Source organism: Phyllobates terribilis, unplaced genomic scaffold (assembly GCF_046119375.1).
Source record: "Phyllobates terribilis strain yellow unplaced genomic scaffold, ASM4611937v1 Scaffold_4__5_contigs__length_816908805, whole genome shotgun sequence".
NCBI lineage: Eukaryota > Metazoa > Chordata > Amphibia > Anura > Dendrobatidae > Phyllobates > Phyllobates terribilis.
Window position 1 is genome coordinate 54,423,700 of NW_027362764.1, and position 22,674 is coordinate 54,446,373.

At 44.6% G+C, this 22,674-nt stretch overlaps 1 protein-coding gene and 1 long non-coding RNA gene across 3 annotated transcripts in view; one reads left to right on the forward strand and one right to left on the reverse strand.

Annotated features, from left to right (window-relative positions):
* LOC141264924 (uncharacterized) overlaps positions 1-4,189 on the forward strand; it is a 65,500-nt gene extending 61,311 nt beyond the window's left edge. The window contains exons 2-3 of the long non-coding RNA XR_012320025.1: positions 2,400-2,586; positions 3,347-4,189. This is a non-coding gene — a long non-coding RNA (uncharacterized lncRNA). The remainder of the gene's footprint in view (positions 1-2,399; positions 2,587-3,346) is intronic.
* GNGT1 (G protein subunit gamma transducin 1) overlaps positions 1-22,674 on the reverse strand; it is a 69,655-nt gene that overhangs the window by 32,289 nt on the left and 14,692 nt on the right. The gene's annotated exons all lie outside the window — the stretch shown is intronic.

Genomic DNA, 22,674 nt, shown 5'->3' on the forward strand with positions numbered 1-22,674 from the left:
TGGTCTTGTTGTTGTGTGCTTCCCTAGTAATTCGGTCAAGAAGTGGGAGCGAGAAGATGTGGCTGTTGGTTGTGGCACATTTTCACCTTGGCCACGGCCCCGTCCTCTGCACGCACCATCACCAGAACGTCCAGTTCCACTTCTCTTGCCACGCGCCTTGCCCATTGTAAATGAAGTAAAATAGCTTACACTCGCACTATCAATGGCAAAAGCGTAATAAAAAGGAGATTTGAACCGTGGAACTGCAAAACCACAGTTATAATTTCCTGGTGTATACCAGACTTGTTAAAACAGATATATTTGTGTCTGAACAGTCAGTGACACACTCAAACTGTTTTTTTTTATGGAAAAAAGGCAAGCAGGTTGATAACACCCAGATTTGAACCGTGGAAGAGGAAAAACACAGTTCTATTTCTCTGGCCTACACCAGACTCTTTTAAACAGATATATTGGTGTCTGAACAGTCAGCGAGACACTCAATTTTTTTGGGGGGCGGGGGGGGGGGGAATACCAAAAGGTTAATAAGACGGGTATTTGTACAGTCTGACTGAGGAAAAACAAAGCAAAACAGGATTTAGATGAAAAAAAAAGGATTTTTTCCTGGCCCCTGAGACCTGGGGATAAGTCTAGCAATTTGACCAGCAGCACACAGGACTGTAATGCAGTGTTTGTTGGTATAACCACTGCGTCTTCTATACAGCCTGCCTGCTTGCCTGATATCTGGGATGGATATTAGTCCTGAGAAGGACTGTTTGTTTGATTTGTCAGGCTTTAGAGACCCTACACGAACTATTTCGCAGTATAAATCTCTCCCTAGCTCTGCAGCACTGACACTAGACTGTCTGATCCGGAGCGACTGTGTCCAAGATGGCGGCGCCTGGTTTTAAATACTCGAGGTGACGCTGTGCGGCCAGCCAATCACTGTAATGCCCACAAACAACATGGCTGCGGCATTACAGTGACTGGCTGGCAATCCCTGCATGTTTATTGACTCTGTAAAGAGCGCCAAACATGCAGGGCGGAGACCCGAGCTCCCGCCCGAGTAACCCGGAAATGCTCGGTGCTCGCCGAACATCTCGAGTAGTGAGATGCTCAGGCGAGTAACGAGCAGTGTCGAGCATGCTCCCTCAACACTAATCATAAAGTTATATCTTAGTGATAAGCCGTGGTCCGTCACTTGATAACATAGGAATACCCCTTCATTATGGGATCTTTCTTCTCTATATTCATATATGGGTAGAAGCAATTGTGACAATACAACTCCTCAGTAGGAAACTTTCCAACAGCCTGATGGGCTCAATAATGAGAAGAGAGCAAGTAGCATTAGTATATGGGTCCCCTGGAGACCCCCGAACAGTGGGATCCTCTCTGTAGCATCCAGATGGTTGTGGTCCCTGAGATACAGATGCTTAAAATAAATAATTGATTGTAGGATTATTGGAAGGAACCAGATGGTCGGAGACAAGAATGTGAGTCACGGCCGTGTCACTGTCCACAGCTCGGAGTGTGAGGAGGCCGCGGTGTCACCTCCACAGATATGGAGAACTTCCGCCATGACTCACAGGCATCGGGCATGAGAAAGAGAGAGAACAAGACTCCATGCTCCTTGGCGTTACTATTTCATCATGTTGATCGTTGTTATTTATCTGATACCTAACTGGATTATATGGACACTGAACTGATGTATTATTTGGACACCGCATCGTGATTTTATTTTCATGCTCTGTGACTGTATCATTATCTGCTGTTACATCTGTTCATTTGTCACTATGACTTTATAGTTTTCTAAACTTAGGACATTGTGATTTATGGACTGTAGTTGGTGTCATTTCTGTTTTATAGTAGTATTATTTGTGCATTGCATGACATTGTTATTTTGGTAATCAAAGTTGGTATTATTTGTCTACTATTTAATAATAATAATAATTATTATGTATTATTATTATTCCTATTATTATTATTGTTCCTATTATTACTATTATTATTTTTTATGTTACTGTTTTTTATTTCTATCAATATTATTTATTTTTACTATGTATCATTATTATCATTTAGCATTACTATTAGTAGTAGTATTATTATTCATTATTATTAGTTGTATTATTATTCATATTATTAATATTTATTATGGTTGTTATTATTATTTTTATTATTGTTATTATTATTATTACTATTATTATTTCATTGCTATATTGTTATTATTATTATTATAATTTATTGTTGTTATTACTATTTTTGTCATTTTATTGTTAATTTTTTTATTGTCATTTTATTGTTGTTATTATAATTATTTATTGTTGTTATTATTCTTTTTTATTATTATACCACTATAATTATTTATTTTCTATACCTAAGAAAATGTGGCAAAAACTCTGATGCTTTGCACTACAATTTTTCAGATTTTTCTAGGTTTCTTCTACATTTCTATCCTGTTGTAGGAGATCCCATCGGCTTTGTGGGTGAGAACAAACAATTTAAATTGGGCAGGGCAGGCAGTGTACTGACTGGCAGAGAGCGGAAGCGTCCGAGTAACGATGAGCGAGATAGATGACCCTGGCTGCAGCATTAAGGATGGACTGGAGAGGGGTAAGTCGAGTGAGGGGGAGGCCAATTAATATAGAGTTAGGCTATGTTCACACATCATGGATTTTTCAGAGTTTTTTGCTGCAGATTTTTATGCAAATTTTCAGCTGACTTTTGCAGAACCAGCAAAGACTATGAGATTCCAGAATTCTTAGTTCACACATCATGTTTTTTTTTGTTCAGGATTTTGTGCCTTTCATGTTTTTTTGGAAAATAGAGCATGTCACTTCTTTCAGTGTTTTTTCAGGAAGTAATGGGTGGTAAAAAAAAAACACTGAAACAACGCATCAAAATTTTAATCAGTGTTTTTTTCAGAGTTTTTGATGCCAAAATAGAATGGGATTCTTTTTTTTCACAGAACTTTATGTACATGCATAAAAAGAGACAGAAGGACAGTGAAAAAAAGCACCAAAACTGCAAGAAAAATCCTGAACAAAATGCCCTTGAAGATCAGATTTTGCAGCAGATTTGTGACTAAAAAAAAACCCATCATGTGTGAACATAGCCTTTCAGTAGTCAAAGCGGGAGTGGATCAGGGCAACAGTGAGGGTTTGTGTTGTTTCCATGGTCAGAACTGGTGGATTCTAGAGATGTTCTTCAGCTGCAAGCGACAAGAGTGGGCAAGAGATTGTATATGGGAGGTGAAGGAAAGATAAAGACAGGGAATCTCCCAAAATTCGGTTCTGCCCAAATTTCTCAGTTTAAGGGGCAAATTTGATTTCTATCTAATATTCTTTTTTCCATCTTCTATCTTCGTTCCAAGCTGTGTCTACCCTTCATGAGTCCCCAAGACGTTAAACGTGGCACAATGCACATTACTGATATGTGGTCACGTCACTGATGCGCATCGTGCCCCACGTGATGGTGTTGCTCCTGAAGAAGAGATGAAAGATCCAACCGGAAGTGGCCAGAGGATGGAAAGATAGAAAAGCCAATAGGATGACCAGCGGTGGTGGAACACATTTTACGAGGGCCAAGGAGATGTGAGTATAAATTTTTTTTAAGCCCTTTCCATCATCTAGAAAAATTGCGTCTGTTGGGTTTGATCACAGCGAATCACAAAGAAAAGAACTTGGACAAATCGAAATTTTGTGATTATGTGATTCGAATGGGTAAAACTTGGTAGAAACTTTTTTGCAGTCATTGAAAAATGTTCCACATGTTCAATCTTTTGTTTGTGACAGTTTCTCGCTAATTCTACCAGCGTGGTGACCTCACCGGGCTCCACCACAGCTTTGTCTCAGAGGATGTGGCATGGGGGCAGGGAACTTTCCTGACTCGTAATGAAATACTTCCTCTTCCCTTTCTTCCATGTATAACTTTACTGTAATATCCTCTGGGGGTTTACTCACAACTCTACATTCACTGAGATAAGAGCAGAATCCTGGGGCTGATTCAGCTGCAACATCATCAAAAACAAATAATTACCAAAACTTTTAACAATACACAAACTTTTTTCTCCATTTTGATGTCATACAATCATATATACATTTATATATTGGTGCCTTTTTGCTTTGGTGTTTTATCTTGAGCGTTAGTGAATTTTTGCTTTCATCTCTTATGACTTATCATCAATTAGATGGGAGTTCAGGAAGTTTTTCTATGGAGGGGGTTACGGGTCAATACTTCCTATTCTTCCTAGTCTTTTAAATTATGCTTGTGTCAAAGAATAATCAGTGAGATGGAAACAAAGATATAACCAGCAAAACTGTTTTGTACATTGTCGCCTTTGATGCTGATTACGCCTAGGATTCTGCCTTCACTGACCCCGGCTTAGGCCATGTGGACACTAAGTTTTTCTAAGGAGTTTTTGGAGCAGAAACTGAGCGGAAATTTTCCAAATCTCAAAACTCCTCAAAAAACTTGGAGTTTCTGCTTAGTTTTTACTGCAAAAACTCATCAAAAAGACTCCATACCTTAAAGTGAATGTGTCATCAAAATGTTTTTCTTTCAACAATTGAAATAATGTAAAGCATTAATGGATTAATTAAAAAAATATATTAACTTTTTTTTAATGGTATAAAGTATGAAAAACAATGTAAAAAGTTTTTATATTTTCCGCTTTTAAACACTAGAGGAAGCAGCTGCTGAAATTTGCCATGAAAACCTAGTATAGTGCTAGCTCGCTTTACAACTGCAGTAAATGTGGGCGGGGTCTGGTCACATGTGTGTGATGTCACTCCTCTCCTCCCCTTCTGGGTGTTTGCTAAAGGATAAGAAAGGATGAAGTTTAGAATCACAGCAGAGACATTACTGGTGACTGCAAAGTGATACCGAGATGTGGAAAGTGTCACCGAGGACGGCCGGCAGCTCTGATTTTTTTAGATGGTGCTACTCGCTGTGTCACACGCTGAGATTACATACACGGAGTGTATCATTCACTGGGATTAGATATGCAGAGTGCATCATGCTCTGGGATTAGATACATAAGTGTATTATATGCTGGGGTTAGATACGTGGCTCAACGGAATGTATCACACAGGATTGGATTAGGTACATGGATCAGCAAAGTGTATCACACAGGATGGGATTAGATACATGGGTCAGCGGAGTGTAACACACAGGATGGGATTGGGTACATGAGTCAGTGGAGTGTAACACATAGGAAGGGATTGGGTACATGAGTCAGTGGAGTGTAACACATAGGAAGGGATTGGGTACATGGGTCAGCGGAGTGTTTCACACAGGATGGGATTAGGTACATGGGTCAGCGGAGTGTGACACATAGGATGGGATTAGGTACATGGGTCAGTGGAGTGTAACACATAGGATGGGATTGGGTACATGGGTCAGTGGAGTGTATCACACAGGATGGGATTAGGTACATGGGTCAGCGGAGTGTAACACATTGGATGGGATTGGGTACATGGGTCAGTGGAGTGTATCACACAGGATGGGATTAGGTACATGGGTCAGCGGAGTGTATCACACAGGATGGGATTAGATACATGGGTCAGCGGAGTGTAACACATAGGATGGGATTGGGTACATGGGTCAGTGGAGTGTATCACACAGTTTGGGATTAGATAGATGGCTCAGCAGAGTGTATCACACAGTTTGAGATTAGATGCATGGCTCAGTGGAGTGTATCACACAGAATGTGATTAGATACACAGCTCAGACAAGTGTATCACACATGTTGGGATTAGATAGACGGCTCAGCGGAGTGTATCACACATGTTGAGATTAGATACACGGCTCAGCAGCAGTATATCACACAGTTTGAGATTAGATACACAACTCAGCGGAGTGTATCACACAGTTTGGGATTAGATAGACGGCCCAGCAGAGTGTATCACACAGGATGGGATTAGGTACATGGGTCAGCGGAGTGTAACACATAGGATGGGATTGGGTACATGGGTCAGTGGAGTGTATCACACAGTTTGGGATTAGATAGACGGCCCAGCAGAGTGTATTACACAGGATGGGATTAGATACATGGTTCTACTATGTCAGTGTAAAGCCTCATTCAGATGTCTGTACTGCAGGGACTTCTGAATGAGGCTTTTCGCTGACATAGCAGAGCTCAGAGCACAGCAGTGTGATGATTGCTCTGCTGTGCTCTGTACACTGTGGGGACAGGAGCGGTGAGTGGTGGTCGGGCAGCCTGACATTGTACTACTAATCCCAGGCTACTGACCTGTTCTCACCACTGGAAGAATTCCCTCCCTGTTGTCAGTTCTCAGAGCAGGGCAGCAGCAGTGACATCTCCCAGCAGTGAGAACAGCCTGAGATTAGGAGTACAATGTGAAGCTTCTGACCTGCGCTCATCTCCACAGCCCGGACCTCCTATCACAGCTTTACGCAGAACTCTGTGTGACCAGCAAAGAATTGTTAAAACATGACTTTTAATTTTGTATTAAAAATAATTGATTGATTAGATAACAAATTATTATACATTAAAAAAATAAAAAAAAACGCAACACATTCCCTTTATACAGGACTATGTCTCTGTCTCTCTTCTTGTTTGCACCGTAAATCTCTTGCTTGCTTTCACGTCACTTGTTGCTAAAGGTGACAAACTGGTGATATTTCCCCCTCGGTAAGTTTTGCCCATGTCACAAATGTAAAAAACCCACTGTGATAGCTACATGTGTCACAGATGAAAAAGTGAAGACTGAGGACATAGTATGCTGACATTTTTCATTTAACCGTGAGTGATACCTACATCACAGATGAAAAAGTGAAAGCCGAGGAGGTAGTGTACTCTACTGACATTTTCTATTTAGTTACATGTGTCACAGATGAAAGAAATCCTATTAATGCAGAATTATGTGAATGTCCATATTATTGCAGTAGCTAAAAAGACTAAAATATTGGCAAATTTTTGCATCAATATTAATTCATAACCATAGAAAACTAATGAACAGATATCTCCCTCCGCATTGTTCCTCTTGACTTAACATGTCCCATGGTGAGAGGACTTAGATAAGAAGCTTTGCAGAAAATACTTTATTTGGGGATAAGATTGGGAGTTGTTTATGCTATACAGTATGTCTCTATATGTGGCCACCCTGGGGTTGTGTTGTGAAATGAGCGCTGCAGCAATCAATGGCGACGATGATAGAATCCTGAAGTCTGTAGAGGAATGCCGCCAATCCAGAAAGTAAGTATATACAGTGGGGGAAGGAAATAAGTATTTGATCCCTTGCTGTTTTTGTAAGTTTGCCCATTGACAAAGACATGAATAGTCTATAATTTTAAGAGTAGGTTAATTTTAACATTGAGAGATAGAATATAGAAAAAACAAAAATCAAGAAAATCATATTGTATAAATCAGATAAATGTATTTGCATTTTGCAGTGAGAAATAAGTATTTGATCCCTCTGGCAAACAACACTTAATACTTGGTGGCAAAACCCCTGTTGGTAAGCACAGCAGTCAGACGGTTTTTGTAGTTGATTGTGATGAGCGATCACTAAAAAGCTCGGGTGCTCGACCCAAGCAACAAGCCCAATGTAAGTCTATGGGAAACTTCAGCATTTTTCAGGCGGCTCCACCCGGCGGTCTGCAGAGGGCCTAAAAATTGCCCAAATCGATGGGAACAGTGCTCAAATGACATGGGAAAAGCATGGGGAAGACCCTGGAAGCATTTCTGACTCCCAGGTCACTGCTGTCAGCAACGTGGTCAGAGAATTACGCCACTTTTACGGACTCACAATAAAACATACAAAAACGAAACCAAAATGGATTTTCCTGGGAAATATGTTAAGGAACATCTTTTCCAGGGTAATGACTTGTATATAAGGCAAAATAAATAACCAAAAACAAAAATACTCCTCCACACCTTGGGCTATGTTCACACGTAATGGTTTTGATGCGTTTTTGCACTTTTGCATTGCTTTCAACCAAGACAAATGCATCCACCGGGAAATGTCATTTTAACATTTTACAACCTTATCTGGCCATGTGCTGTGTGACACATCATCAGACACATGAATACAGTGCTGAAAAGTCATGGGAACAGCATAGGGAAGACCTCTGGAAGCATCTCTGACTCCCAGGTCACTGCCTAAAAGTCTGCCCATCATAAGTGATCCTTGGCCCATGCGAAGATGCCTCCTGCCATGCACCTGTCGTTGCAGACTTGCAACAATCACCGTCCACGTCCTTGTCCCACTGCAGCGTTCAGTTGTCCCTACTCCATTCCTTGAAATGCAAGCACAAGTATGCAGCCAGCCACCCACCCACCCACAGGCTGCAATACTATACTGCCAAATTTTTGACAGCTGCTTGCACTTGAAATGTGGCCTTTTAGGCTTGTGGAGGCGGAAGCTTTTCACAACCTCATGGGGACCTGTCCATACTCGGTCCCCAGCCGCCACTATATTTCCCGGTATCGCCTCCGCCTTCCACAAGCACGTGTCCCACAACATTACCCGTGCCCTCCCCAGTGCACTTACTGGGAAGGACCGCCTAACCACAAATACGTGGACAGGTGAATGTGGCCAGGGATGGTACGGAGCCAGTCCACAACTTTTTTTGCTGAGAGTTGTATTTAGCTCGGTGAAAAGACTGGCATAGAGGGAAACCGTATCTACCCTGCGTGTCATTTCTCCCAGGAAGTCCTGTAATTGAGCTTGTTGCAGAAGCAATGGCAGCCCATCCAACATCAACTAGCACTTGTCGGTGGTGCTTTGACACACACACACATCTTTCTTTGCGCATTTAATGTCTTGAATACAGAGTTGGGCAATGGCCTGATCTGTAATGCGTTTTGAGAAATAGCATGCATAAGCATGGCTGATACACATTAAAAAAGCAGCCATAGAGTGTCCGGGAACCTTCCCCCACACTTTTCTTAGCCAGGGCTGCTTTTCGGCAGGGTTGGACGGGCCCACCAGAGAACCGGAGACTCCTCTGGAGGGCCCTGGTTTGTCCTTCAGGAGAGTTCATAGTGCCGAGGTGAGGCCATGATGATGATAGAGGCCACCATCTGCTTAGTTTTCTGTTACTTGGAATGCAAGTGCAAGTATGCAGCCAGCCACCCACCCACCCACAGGTCACAACACTAAACTGCCAGATTTCTGGGCAGCTCTTTGCACTTGAAATATGGCCTTTTAAGTTCGTGGAGGCGGAAGCTTTTCACAACCCCATGCCGGCTGCGGCCAGGTGTCCATACTCGGTCCCCAGCCGCCACTATATTTCCAGGTATCGCCTCCGCCTTCCACAAGCACGGGTCCCACAACATTACCCGTGACCTCCTCAGTGCACTTACTGGGAAGGACCGCCTAACCACAAACACGTGGACAGGTGAATGTGGCCAGGGACGGTACGGAGCCAGTCCACAACTTTTTTTGCTGAGAGTTGTATTTAGCTCGGTGAAAGGACTGGCATAGAGGGAAACCGTATCTACCCTGCGTGTCATTTCTCCCAGGAAGTCCTCTAAAGCTGCTTGCACTTGAAATGGGGCCTGAACATTACTGCTGGTACTTTTCTGTGGGAATTTACTTGCCTCCTACGAGCCTGGAATATTTCCAGCAAACTATGGTACAACGCCATGGTATTAGCACTGCCCCCAGTACCAGTAGCGAAGCCATCCCCAATTTCCTCCTCAGGAATTTTATTTGGTAGACTGAGTGGCTGCCCAAATACATTTTCTCACAACGGAGCTGAAGATAGAGTGGCAGTAGGTGCAAGTTTCTCCAGCCTGTTAGATATTAGAGGGTAAACGGCAGCACATTGGATCAGTGGTTAGCACTGACGCCTTGCAGCGCTGGGATCCTGGGTTCAAATCCCAGCAAGGGCAACATCTGCAAGGACTTTGTATGTTCTCCCTGTTTTTGCATGTGTTTCCTCCTCAGTAAAAATAGAGTGTCCAGGAACCTTCCCACACACTTTTCTTAGCCAGGACTTCTTCTCGGCAGGGTTGAACGGTCCCACCAGAGAATCCTCTGGTATGCCCTGGCTTCTACCTCAGGAGAGTTCATGATAGCACTAACTTTGCAGCTGCTATGGGGCTCTTGAGCGGGTGAGAAAGGTTATCCCTCAGAATCAAATCCTCTGGTGGGCACAATGTTTTCAATCTGAAACAGCTTCTCAGTGGGAGTTGTATTTCACCACAGCCATATCCTTTAGCTCGGTGAAAGGACTGGCATAGAGGGAAACTGTATCTACCCTGGCTGTCATTTCTCCATCACCAGGTTCCGCCCATTGCCACACACGACCATGCCTGGCTGTATGTTCAGCGGTGAGAGCCACAGATCAGGCTGCTGTGTTTCAGCTTTCAACAACTCTGCAGCGCTGGGCGGTTTTTCAATTAAGCATTAAGCATGTTATCTTCAGCACAGCCTGTTGCCGCTTGGCCAAGGCAGTGCTTCAGTGCTGTCAGTTTGTGACTGATGTGGTCATTTCGGAGATGGAGGAGGAGGTGCATGAGCTGAACAATGTGATTACATTGAGGTTATATTGGTGACGCTGTTTTTTATACTAAAGAAAGATCCTATTGTTTTATTTTTTTTACATTATTTTTTAAGACAAATGCATTCACCGGGAAATGTCATTTTAACATTTTACAACCTTATCTGGCAATGTGGTGTGTGACACATCATCAGACACATCCTGTTTTATTTATGATGGAGGGACTCTGAAAGTCATAAAGCCTATTTTTATAGGGCCATCAGACGGCCCTTACAATTCTTAAAAGGCCAGCAGTCGGCCCTCGCTATTGTTAGAGAGCCATCAACCGGCTATGCTTTGTTGTTCCCATTATTAACAAGTGGGTCTCCTATACTGTTATTGCCTATCCAGTGACTGCAAGGGCTGCCAAAAATTTGGACGCAACCCAATACCCCTTTGAAGAGATATAGAGGAGGGTCTCAGTAAAAAAATGTTCCCATTATAAAGGAGCGGGTGGTAATGCCCATTCTGGGACTGCAAGGGCTGCCAAAATTTGGGAAAAACCCCACTAAGAATTTAAAGACACATAGAGAAGGGCCAGAGTAACGGCAAATTCCCATTAGAAAGGAGAGAGTCTCCCATAGTGTTGGCCTATGCAGTGAATGCAAGGGCTGCCAAAAATTTGGAGGCACTTGAATGACCCTTGGAAGAGACTTGGAGGAGGGCCTCATAAAAAAATGTTCCCATTAGAAAGAAGCGGGCCTCCTATACTTGTAATGTCCATGCACCAAGTGTATGGGCTGACAAACATTTACCCCTGGGGGGTATACATGAACATACTGTATAAAATATTTTTTTACGGGCATCAAACACCCTTTAAAAAAATTATGTGGGTGCTGCATCACGGACCACGGTCACCCTGGTGATATGGTGGTGGAGGATGAGTAGAAGGAGGAGGACAAGAGCAAATAGCCAAAATCAGGAAGCATATACCCATGTGTGGGTGTGAAAAGGTGCATGGGAATACACCTCCCAAGAAAAGACACTGGATTTGAGTTTATGTTACGCTGCTATCATTCGGTGGTGTTGAGAAGTCTGGCCCAATCCAGCCCTTGTTCATTTTTATAAGAGTCGGCCTGTCAGCATTTTCAGTTGACAGGCGGATGCACTTATCAGTTATAATTCCACCAGCGGCACTAAAAACCGACTCTGATAAAACGCTGTCGGCAGGGCAGGCCAGGACCTCCAAGGCATAGAGAGCCAATTCATTCCACGTATCCAGCTTGGATACCCAATAATTATAAGGCCCAGCGGAATCACGGAGGACATTGGTACGGTTGGCAAGGTACTCCCTCAGCATCTTCCCAAACTTTGCACTCCTTGTGAGAGTACCCCGCGCCTCAGGGCCTGTGCGATGGGAGGGTCTGAGAAAACTCTCCCAGAACTTTGACAGTGTTCCCCTGCCTCTGCTGGATTGAAGTTGTGTCTCTCTCGCCTGTACTCCTTGGTTGTCCAACGAAGTGTGCCCTCTGCCGCCAGCGTTTTCAGATGGGAATTTCTTTAATAGTTCCGAAACAAGGACCTTCTGGTACAGCCCCATTTTTGTAGACCTGTCCTCCTCAGGAGTAAGAGATAGAAAGTTCTCCTAGTAGCATGGGTCTAGAAGTGTCACCAACCAGTAATGACTGTCACCCAAAATTTTGAGAACGCGAGGGTCATGGGAAAGGCAGCGTAACATAAACTCAGCCATGCTTGCCAGACTGTTAACAGGCAAGACTTCCGTGTCCTCACCAAGAGGATGACTGACCATGCTCTCCTCCTCCTCTCTGTCCTCTGGCCATCCACGCTGAACAGACGGTATGACAGCTGTGCAGGTAGTACCGTCTATAGTGCATGAAACTAGCTCCTATCCTTCCTCCTCCTCCTCCTCTTCCTCATTGTCACCCAATCCAAATTGGGATGGGATGAGGCTTGGCTGTGTGGTTCCTAGCTCCATCTCATCATGCTCTGCCTGCAATGCATCCTCTTTGATTGTGAGCAGAGAGCGGAGAAGCGGGATGGTGACGCTAATTATGGCGTCATCGCCGCTCACCATCTTGGTGGAGTCCTCAAAGTTTTGGAGGATGGTACATATGTCTGACATCCATGTCCACTCCTGAGGTCTTATGTGTGGAGTCTGAACTGTATACCGACGGCCTTGTTGATGCTGGTACTCAACAACTGCCCTCTTCTGCTCACAAATCCTTCCCAACATCTGCAGTGTAGAGTTTCAACGCGTGGAGACATCACACACCAGTCTGTGAGCCGGAAGCTGCAAACGCTGCTGAAGCATGGCAAGGGCGGCGGAAGCTGTAGCTGACTTTCTAAAATGGGCACACAGGCGGTGTTCTTTAACAACCAGATCCGGCAGCTCCGGGTAGGATTTGAGAAACCACTGAACCACGAGGTTAAGCACATGGGCCAGGCATAGTACGTGTGTGAGCTCGCCTCGCCTCAGAGCCGCCACCAGGTTCCGGACATTGTCACACAAGACCATGCCTGGCTGTAGGTTCAGCAGTGTGAGCCACAGATCTGCCTGCTCTTTCAGAGCTGTCCACAACTCTTCAGCATTGTGCGTTTTTTCACCTAAGCATATTAGCTTCAGCACAGCCTGTTGCCGCTTGGCCAAGGCAGTGCTGCAGTGCTTCCAGCTTGTGACTGATGGGGTCATTTCGGAGATGGAGGCTGAAGAGGAGGAGGAGGCTGAGGAGGATTAGGTGCAGGAGCTGTAGACCGTGGGAGCAACCCTGATTGACCTAGGGCCCGCAATCCTTGGCGTCGGGAGGACGTGTTCCGTCCCAAGGTCCGACTGGGTCCCGGCTTCCACTATGTTAACCCAGTGTGCCGTCAGCGAGATGTACCTTCCCTGCCCACAAGCACTTGTCCACGTGTCCATTGTTTGGTAGACTTTACTGGTAACTGTGTTGTTGAGAGCACGGCTAATGTTTTGGGACCCTTGCTTGTGTAATGTGGGGACTGCACACCGGGATAAATAGTGGCGGCTGGGGACCGAGTACCAAGGGATGGCCGCCACCATCAGGTTGCGGAATGCTTCTGTCTCCACGAGTCTAAAAGACAACATTTTGAGCGCAAGCAGTCGTGAAATGTGAAAATTTAGTAGTGTGGCCTGTGGGGCGTTGGCTGCATATTTGCGCTTGCGTTCCAAGGACTGGGGTATGGACAACTGAACGCTGCGCTGGGACAAAGACATGGACGTGCTTCCTGATGCTGCTACTTGAGAGTGTGCAATGACAGGTGCAGGGCAGGAGGCGTCTTCGCATGCACCATGGACAGGGGATTGGCTTGCATGCACAACAGCGGAAGAAGCAATGGTGCCACCCGCAGACACTGTTCCTGGACCTTGGGGTTCGGCCCACAAAGTCGGGTGCTTTGCTTCCATGTGCCTGATCATGCTGGTGGTCAGGCTGGTCGCTTTGCCACCCCTGCTGATGCTGGCCTGGCAGGTGTTGCAAATGGCCTTTTTGGGGTTATTGGCAGAGTCTTTAAAAAACAACCAGCCTCGGGAAGACCTAGCAGTTGCACTGGCAACTTCCTTTGTGTTGGTGTTACGGGGAACAGTTGCCTGCCTTCTGTCTGCGGCCACCACACTGCTTCTTCCTGCCTGTTGGGGTGCTCTGCCTCCCTCCCCTTGTGTGCTGCTGTCTTCGCTCTGCATGTGCTCCTGCCAGGTTGGGTCAGTTACTATATCATCCACCACCTCATCTTCCACTTCCGCACCCTGGTCCTCCTCCTGACTTTCTGGCAATTGTGTCTCATCATCGTTCACCTCTTATGACACTTTCCCACCGTCGCCTTCGTGTGACCGTGGCTGCTCAAATATTTGGGTATCGCTACACACGATCTCCTCTTGCCCCGCTTCAAGTGGACCGGGCGAGAGGCCCGAATCTATAAATGGAAAAGTGAACAGCTCTTCAGAGTGTCCAAGTATGGGATCAGTTGTCTCTGGGTACTCGGCATGGTGGGAGGAAGGAGGATCAGGGTGAGGAATATGCGGTCCAGACTCACGGCTACTGAGACTTGACCGTGTGGAAGACAGGGTGGTGGTGGTGGCTAAGTGACTGGAAGCATTATCCGCTATCCAACCAACAACCTTTTGACACTGCTCTGGGTTCAATAGTGGTATGCTGTGGTCCCCTAGAAATTGGGACAAGAAGGTCAGGCGAGAAGATGTGGGTGTTTGTTGTGGCACAATTTTGGCTTGCCCACGGCCTTGTCCTCGGCTTCTGCATGCTCCATTACCATCACGTCCAGTTCCCCGTCCCTTGCCACGTACCTTGCCCATTTTAAATGGAGGACAGTATCGTCCACGCTCACTACAAATGACTGAGTTTGGAGCGAACTTATATGTGATCCGTGTGATAGAGAAAACAGAGTTTTAAATACCTGACCTGTAGGTAAGTAGTTTGAACCGCAAACTGCTGTGAATTGCTTCACTGACACACTAAAGGAAATTTTTAATGTAGGCCAGAAATGGCAGTATTTTCTGACAACGTATATGTGATTCGTGTGACGGAGAAAACACAGTTTTAAATAGCTGGATTTCTAGTGCTCTAATATGGAAAGGACCTGGCTGTATTCTGCAGTGCCAACAAGCAAATGGCGCAGAAAAAACGGTGTTCTCTGGATTGCCTTTTAAGCAAATAATGAGGATTAAGATTCAAAGAAAAGTATTCCTGGCCCCTGAGACCTGGGCCTTTGTATAGAAATATCTAACAGCAGCAGAAGGCAGAATTGGAATGGAGCCTCTTGTGCTATATGCACTGCAGTCTGCTATATACACTGCCTGCCTATATACACTGCCTGCCTATATACACTGCCTGCCTGATATCTCTGCAGATGGATTAGTCCTCAGAAGGACTGTTTGTTAAGATGGATATGTGTAATGTACAGCTTTTCTCCCTACACTACCTAATGCACAATCAAATCTGTCCCTGACGCAGCAGCACGTCTCCCTACACTGTCTGATCCGGAGTGACTGTGACGAGATATATACCTGATGACGGTGTGCGGCCAGCCAATCACTGTAATGCCCACAACCAACATGGCTACGGCATTACAGTGCATGGCAGGCAATCCCTGCATGTTCATTGGCTCTCTAAAGAGTGCCAAACATGCAGGGAGGGGACCCGAGTTCCCGCCCGAGCAACCCGGAAATACTTGGCGAGCGCCGAGCATCTCGAGCAGTGAGATGCTCGGACGAGCACCGAGCAGTAGCGAGCATGCTCGCTCATCACTAGTAGTTGATGATGAGGTTTGCGCACATGTCAGGAGGAATTTTGGTCCACTCCTCTTTGCAGATCATCTCTAAATCATTCAGATTTTGAGGCTGTCGCTTGGCAACTCAGAGCTTTAACTCCCTTTATAAGTTTTCTATGGGATTAAGGTCTGGAGACTGGCTAGGCCACTCCATGACCTTAATGTGCTTCTTTTTGAGCCACTCCTTTGTTGCCTTGGCTGTATGTTTTGGGTAATTGTCTTGCTGGAAGACCCAGCCATGACCCATCTTCAATGCTCTTACTGAGGGAAGGAGGTTGTTGGCTAAAATCTTGCGATATATGACCCCATCTATCTTCCCTTCAGTACGGTGCAGTCGTCATGTCCCCTTTGCAGAAAAGCACCCCCAAGGAATAATGTTTCCCCCATCATGCTTCATGGTTGGGACGATGTCCTTAGGGTTGTACTTATCCTTCTTCTTCCTCCGAACACGGCGAGTTGAGTTAATGCCAAAGAGCTCAATTTTTGTGTCATCTGACCACAGCACTTTCTCCCAATAACTCACAGAATCATCCAGGTGTTCATTGGCAAACTTCAGACGGGCCCGCACATGTGCCTTCTTGAGCAGGGGGACCTTGCGGGCACTGCAGGATTTTAAACCTTTAAGGCGTAATGTGTTATCAATGGTTTTCTTGGTGACTGTGGTCCCAGCTGCCTTGAGATCATTAATAAGTTCCCCCCGTGTAGTTTTAGGCTGATCTCTCACCTTCCTCATAATCAAGGATACCTCACAAGGTGAGATTTTGCATGGTGCCCCAGATCGATGTCGATTGACAGTCTTTGTATTTCTTCCATTTTCTTACTATTGCACCAACAGTTGTCTCCTTCTCACCCAGCGTCTTACTTATGTTTTTTTAGCCCATTCCAGCTTTGTGCAGGTCTATGATCTTGTACCTGACATCCTTAGAAAGCTCTTTGGTCTTGCCCATATTGTAGAGGTTAGAGTCTGACTGCTTAATTGAGTCTGAGGACAGGAGTCTTTTATACAGGTGACTATGTAAGACAGCTGTCTTTAATGCAGGTAACGAGTTGATTAGGAGCGTCTAACTGGTCTGTAGGAGCCAGAACTCATAATGGTTTGTAGGGGATCAAATACTTATTACTCATTGCAAAAAAACGTACAGTATCTAATTTATACAATGTGATTTTCTTGATTGTTTTTGGATATTCTATCTCTCAATGTTAAAATTAACCTACCCTTAAAATTATAGACTGTTCATGTCTTTGTCAGTGGGCAAACTTACAAAAACAGCAAGGGGTCAAATACTTATTTCCCCCACTGTATTTTTTTAATTTTATTTGGCCACTTAGCTGTTCATTACTGGACAGACCCTTTAACTAATTAGTGCAAAGATAATGGTGGATGCATCTGTAGACATATTGTATTTACAGTGGGGTTATCGCCGGGGTCAATGGGTGATGGGGGATGGATTAAACATATCAATTTGGCAAAAAGTAGCAAAATTTGGCAAAAGTAAAGTAGAAAAAAAGTACTCTTTTTTTTTTTTACAGTACCGATTGTGTGTGGTATTGCAGCTCAGCTACATTCATGTGAATGCAATACCATAAACAACCTGCAGACAAGTGTGGCGCCATTTTTGAAAGATAACAGTCAGGTTTCTTTAATTTTAAATAACCCCTTTAATCCAAAATCAACAGGGGATAGATTATTAAAATATTCATATTTTGGCTTACGGTCTAATGAAATCACAAATTTATTACAGTTTTACACTGGAAAGTAGCGTCAGATTATCAGAAACCGGATTAAAGGAATTGCACTGCCAGGGAATATGTGCAGGTCAGTAGGTAGTGGGAGAGTTAAGCTTCATGTCGTTGCACAATAACTCCTGGTAAATAGTTGGTAATTATTAAACTCACGGTACGAGGAGTGGGATGGTGTGGGCGGTTATGTGGATGACCTGCGCAGAGTATTAACCAGGATATTGATCATTGCTGCACGGCTCAGTCTACACACAAGGGCTGTGACAAGCTCTGAATGTGGCCTTGTCAACAGGAAGGTGCATAATAGGAGGTGCGAGCAGACCGGCCGCGATGACGGATGAACCAGTTATCAGAATAATCAATACTCTATCATAAAATGTATCAAGTCCCTTAATCGACAAGGTACAACGTTTATGCCAATAATCCTAATATTCATTGCAATAATGATGAAAAAAAAAAACAAATCTGACAAAATACGTTAAATGTGAACAGGCCCATACTTCTGTGACTGCAATAAATACTCAAAGAAGAGCATGGGCATACCTAGAGTCCCATGGGCCCCATATACTCTATTTGTCCTCTATCCTGATATACATGTATTTGATACACTACCGATTTTGCAAGTTTTCCCACCTACAAAGAATGGAGAGGTCTGTCATTTTTATCGTAGGTCACTTCACCTGTGAGAGAAAGAATCTAAAAAAACATCCAGAAAATCACATAATATGATTTTTACATACAGTGCTGGCCAAAAGTATTGGCACCCCTGCAATTCTGTTAGATAATACTCAGTTTCTTCCTGAAAATGATTGCAATCAGAAATTCTTTGGTATTATTCTCTTCATTTAATTTGTCTTCAATGAAAAAAAACACAAAAAGAATTGTCCTAAATCCAAATTGGATATAATTCCACACCAAACCTAAAAAAAGGGGGTGGACAAAAGTATTGGCACCCTTTGAAAAATCATGTGATGCTTCTCTAATTCGTGTAATTAACAGCACCTGTAACTTACCTGTGGCACCTAACAGGTGTTGGCAATAACTAAATCACACTTGCAGCCAGTTAACATGGATTAAAGTTGACTCAACCTCTGTCCTGTGTCCTTGTGTGTACCACATTGAGCATGGAGAAAAGAAAGAAGACCAAAGAACTGTCTGAGGACTTGAGAAACCAAATTGTGAGGAAGCATGAGCAATCTCAAGGCTACAAGTCCATCTCCAAAGACCTGAATGTTCCTGTGTCTTCCGTGCGCAGTGTCATCAAGAAGTTTAAAGCCCATGGCACTGTGGCTAACCTCCCTAGATGTGGACGGAAAAGAAAAATTGACGAGAGATTTCAACGCAAGATTGTGCGGATGGTGGATATAGAACCTTGACTAACATCCAAACAAGTTCAAGCTGCCCTGCAGTCCGAGGGTACAACAGTGTTAACCCGTACTATCCGTCGGCGTCTGAATGAAAAGGGACTGTATGGTAGGATACCCAGGAAGACCCCACTTCTGACTCCGAGACATAAAAAAGCCAGGCTGGAGTTTGCCAAAACTTACCTGAGAAAGCCTAAAACGTTTTGGAAGAATGTTCTCTGGTCAGATGAGAAAAAAGTAGAGCTTTTTGGGAAAAAGCATCAACATAGAGTGTACAGGAAAAAAAAGAGGCATTCAAAGAAAAGAACACGGTCCCTACAGTCAAACATGGCGGAGGTTCCCTGATGTTTTGGGGTTGCTTTGCTGCCTCTGGCACTGGACTGCTTGACCGTGTGCATGGCATTATGAAGTCTGAAGACTACCAACAAATTTTGCAGCATAATGTAGGGTCCAGTGTGAGAAAGCTGGGTCTCCCTCAGGGGTCATGGGTCTTCCAGCAGGACAATGACCCAAAACACACTTCCAAAAGCACTATAAAATGGTTTTAGAGAAAGCACTGGAGACTTCTAAGGTGGCCAGCAATGAGTCCAGACCTGAATCCCATAGAACACCTGTGGAGAGATCTCAAAATGGCAGTTTGGAGAAGGCACCCTTCAAATATCAGGGACCTGGAGCAGTTTGCCAAAGAAGAATGGTCTACAATTCCAGCAGAGCATTGCAAGAAACTCGTTGATGGTTACCGGAAGCTGTTGTTCGCAGTTATTTTGGCTAAAGGTTGTGCAACCAAGTATTAGGCTTAGGGTGCCAATACTTTTGTCCGGCCCTTTTTTGAAGTTTTGTGTGAAATGATCAATGATTTGATTTTTGCTTCATTCTCTTTTGTGTTTTTTCCTTGCAAGCAAATGAAATGAAGATAATAAGACCAAAGAATTTGTGATTGCAATCATTTTCAGGAAGAAACTGAGTATTATCTGACAGAATTGCAGGGGTGCCAATACTTTTGGCAAGCACTGTAATTGATTTGCATTTTATTGCATGAAATAAGTATTTGATACAATAGAAAAACAGAACTTAATATTTGATACAGAAACCTTTGTTTGCAGTTACAGAGGTCAGACGTTTCCTGTAGTTCTTGACCAGGTTTGCACACACTGCAGCAGGGATTTTGGCCCCCTCCTCCATACAGATCTTCTCCAGATCTTTCAGGCAACATTGAGTTTCAGCTCCCTCCAAAGATTTTCTATTGGGTTTGTCAGGAATTCCCACAGCGACAGACCCGGGGAGATCATGCAATATCTCACCGCGCCGTCACTGTGTTACTTGTTTTGTCCAGAATCGCGAGCACACGATCCAGACTACTCAGTCCTTGGACATCGGCAAGCACGCACAAAGTGTATGGCGTCACACCTCCGAATTCCAGCTCCAGGAATATGTGTGCATGCCCCGTACGGTTGCTGCCGGCTTCACGATAGCCCAATTTTTAATATTATTGTCTGCCACCACTGTCCAGATTTGAAATATAATATAGGCCTGGGCGGAAGCCTGCGTTTTGGTAGCGTTTATGGCTTCGGGGAAGGGAATGATTACTGGACAAAAGAAACAGAATTATTACATTTTATATTTAATCCAAAAGAGAGGCAGTGTTTAGGAATAATATATACAAGGATTTTACAAAGGAGACAGTAAAATACATAAACAGTTACATAAAAAAAACAGGATTAAAGAGGAAATTTACGCTATACATTTCGCAGGGACGAATCAGCATAGGTGGAAGAGGGGCTCTCCAGTTTGATTTGAGCGTTATCAAACGCGACCCGTTGCTTATAGTCCTTATACCCCCCTGGCAATGAGTGCTCCTCTATTCTCCATGGATTCTCTTATACCTAAGGGGAGATCTTCCCACACGCCCCTTGTGGTGACATCAGGTGGGCTGGTCTCCAGCCTGTACATTTTTATTAAAAATGCTTACTTCTGCAATAACTTATCGCTCGTTGATCGCAGAAGCCTGCAAACGATGCTATTTTTTCCGTTATGATTTTACCTTCATTTAGTGACCATGCATGACGTATTTGCGACCCATCATTCTGGTGCTTTTGCACTACGGCTCCACACAGGGTTTTACAGTGACAGGGAAATAAGCATATTGCTCCTTGGCTGATTCTGCCACTAAAAATATAGGTCCCGTTATTATCGGAGTTATGGAACTTACAATATTCCATATTCCGTATTGGAGTCGGCGTGTCTATAGATTTTCTTTTGAAGCTCGGGAAGCAACCTCAACAGTTACACGCAAATTATTGCAATCGTGCAACTAATCACCCCCTGCGTCTGCCAGGGAGAAATACAGTTGCGTTTTAATTAGGCTGGTAGCACTTCTTGGCTGGCATTTGCCTACAAGGCATTTCTCAGGTGTGTGTTAATTGCATACAGACAGAGCTCTCAACTCTGTTCTTGTGGCAAATGGTGGATAAAGGAGGGGTGGAGTGGCTTGGGAGAAATGGTCTATATTCTTGTAATATCTCCCTGACATCAATATCTCCCTGACATCTCCCCCTCCTTGAGGTGGCATAAGGGGTGATTTACAGATCGCCCTTTTAAGACCACCTCCTGACCTGAGCTGACCGGTGGACACCGCAGACATACACCTAGCACTATTTGAGGCAGGTGCTCATCATCCAGAAAACTGATGAAGGTCTTGTATTGACCGAAACGTCTTATATAGGATTTCTGGATTTTCCACATTCAATAAATCACTTTGAATGCAATACCCGAGTGCCAAGTGTCTTTCACAATTGTTAACGGATTAGGATCCGACTTGCGCACCTAACATCCGGAAGTGCCATTGTAACATACCTGGCGGCGTCCTTGCATGGTGGTCCATCTCCCACTGTGCAAGAGCGCGCACTTGATCTCCAGTCCAGAATGTCTCTCTGGCTTCCCTCCTTGCTGTCTGTTTGTCTGTTTTGGCTGCATAGGGCGACGCCCGCTGAACTTCCTGTTTCTTGTACCTGCTGCGGACACGCCCCTGTTGCACCTTCAGCCTATTGCTGTCCATCTTTGGGTATTTATACCACCTTCTTCCTCAAGATGGCGCCTGAGCATTGTGTCCTGTCAGTCGGCTTTTTTGTCTCTGACATGCCAGGTCCTATCCTGTTTTCCTGCCTGTTTTCCAGTTCTGTGTCTGAACTGTGGTCTGTTCTTGTGAACACGCTTCTTGCCTGTTCTTTCGCCTTCTAGGGGCTGTATTCCTAGATCTGCCTGTCTGTGCCTTGCGGTATCTGTTCCCGTCTGAACAGAGTCCTGTTTGTGTCTCTGCCTTTCGGTATCTGTTCCCGTCTGAACAGAGTCCTGTTTGTGTCCCTGCCTTGTGGTATCTGTTCCTGTCTGAACTGAGTCCTGTCTATGTCTCCTGCTTTGTGGTATCAGTTCCTGTGTCTGAACTGAGTCCTGTCTGTGTACTCTTGCCTGCTGCCTTTCCTGGAGGCTGTATTTCCAGGCCTGTCTGAACATGCTCCTAGCCTGTTCCTCCCGCCTTCTAGGGGCCGATTACCTAGACCCGCTCCTGTATCTTGTCTGCCCTGTCTGAACATGCTCCTAGCCTGTTCCTCCCGCCTTCTAGGGGCCGATTACCTAGATCCGTTCCTGTATCTTGTCTGTCCTGTCTGAACACGCTCCTTGCCTGTTCGTTCCGCCTCTCTGGGGGCCGTATTCCCAGACCCGCTCCTGTATCCTGCTGCAGTGTCGGTCTCTTCCGTACACTCAGTTCCAGTCTGAACTCTCTCCTATCCTTTACCTGTTTTGCCTCTATGTCCGTTCCTTTCCTTTTTCT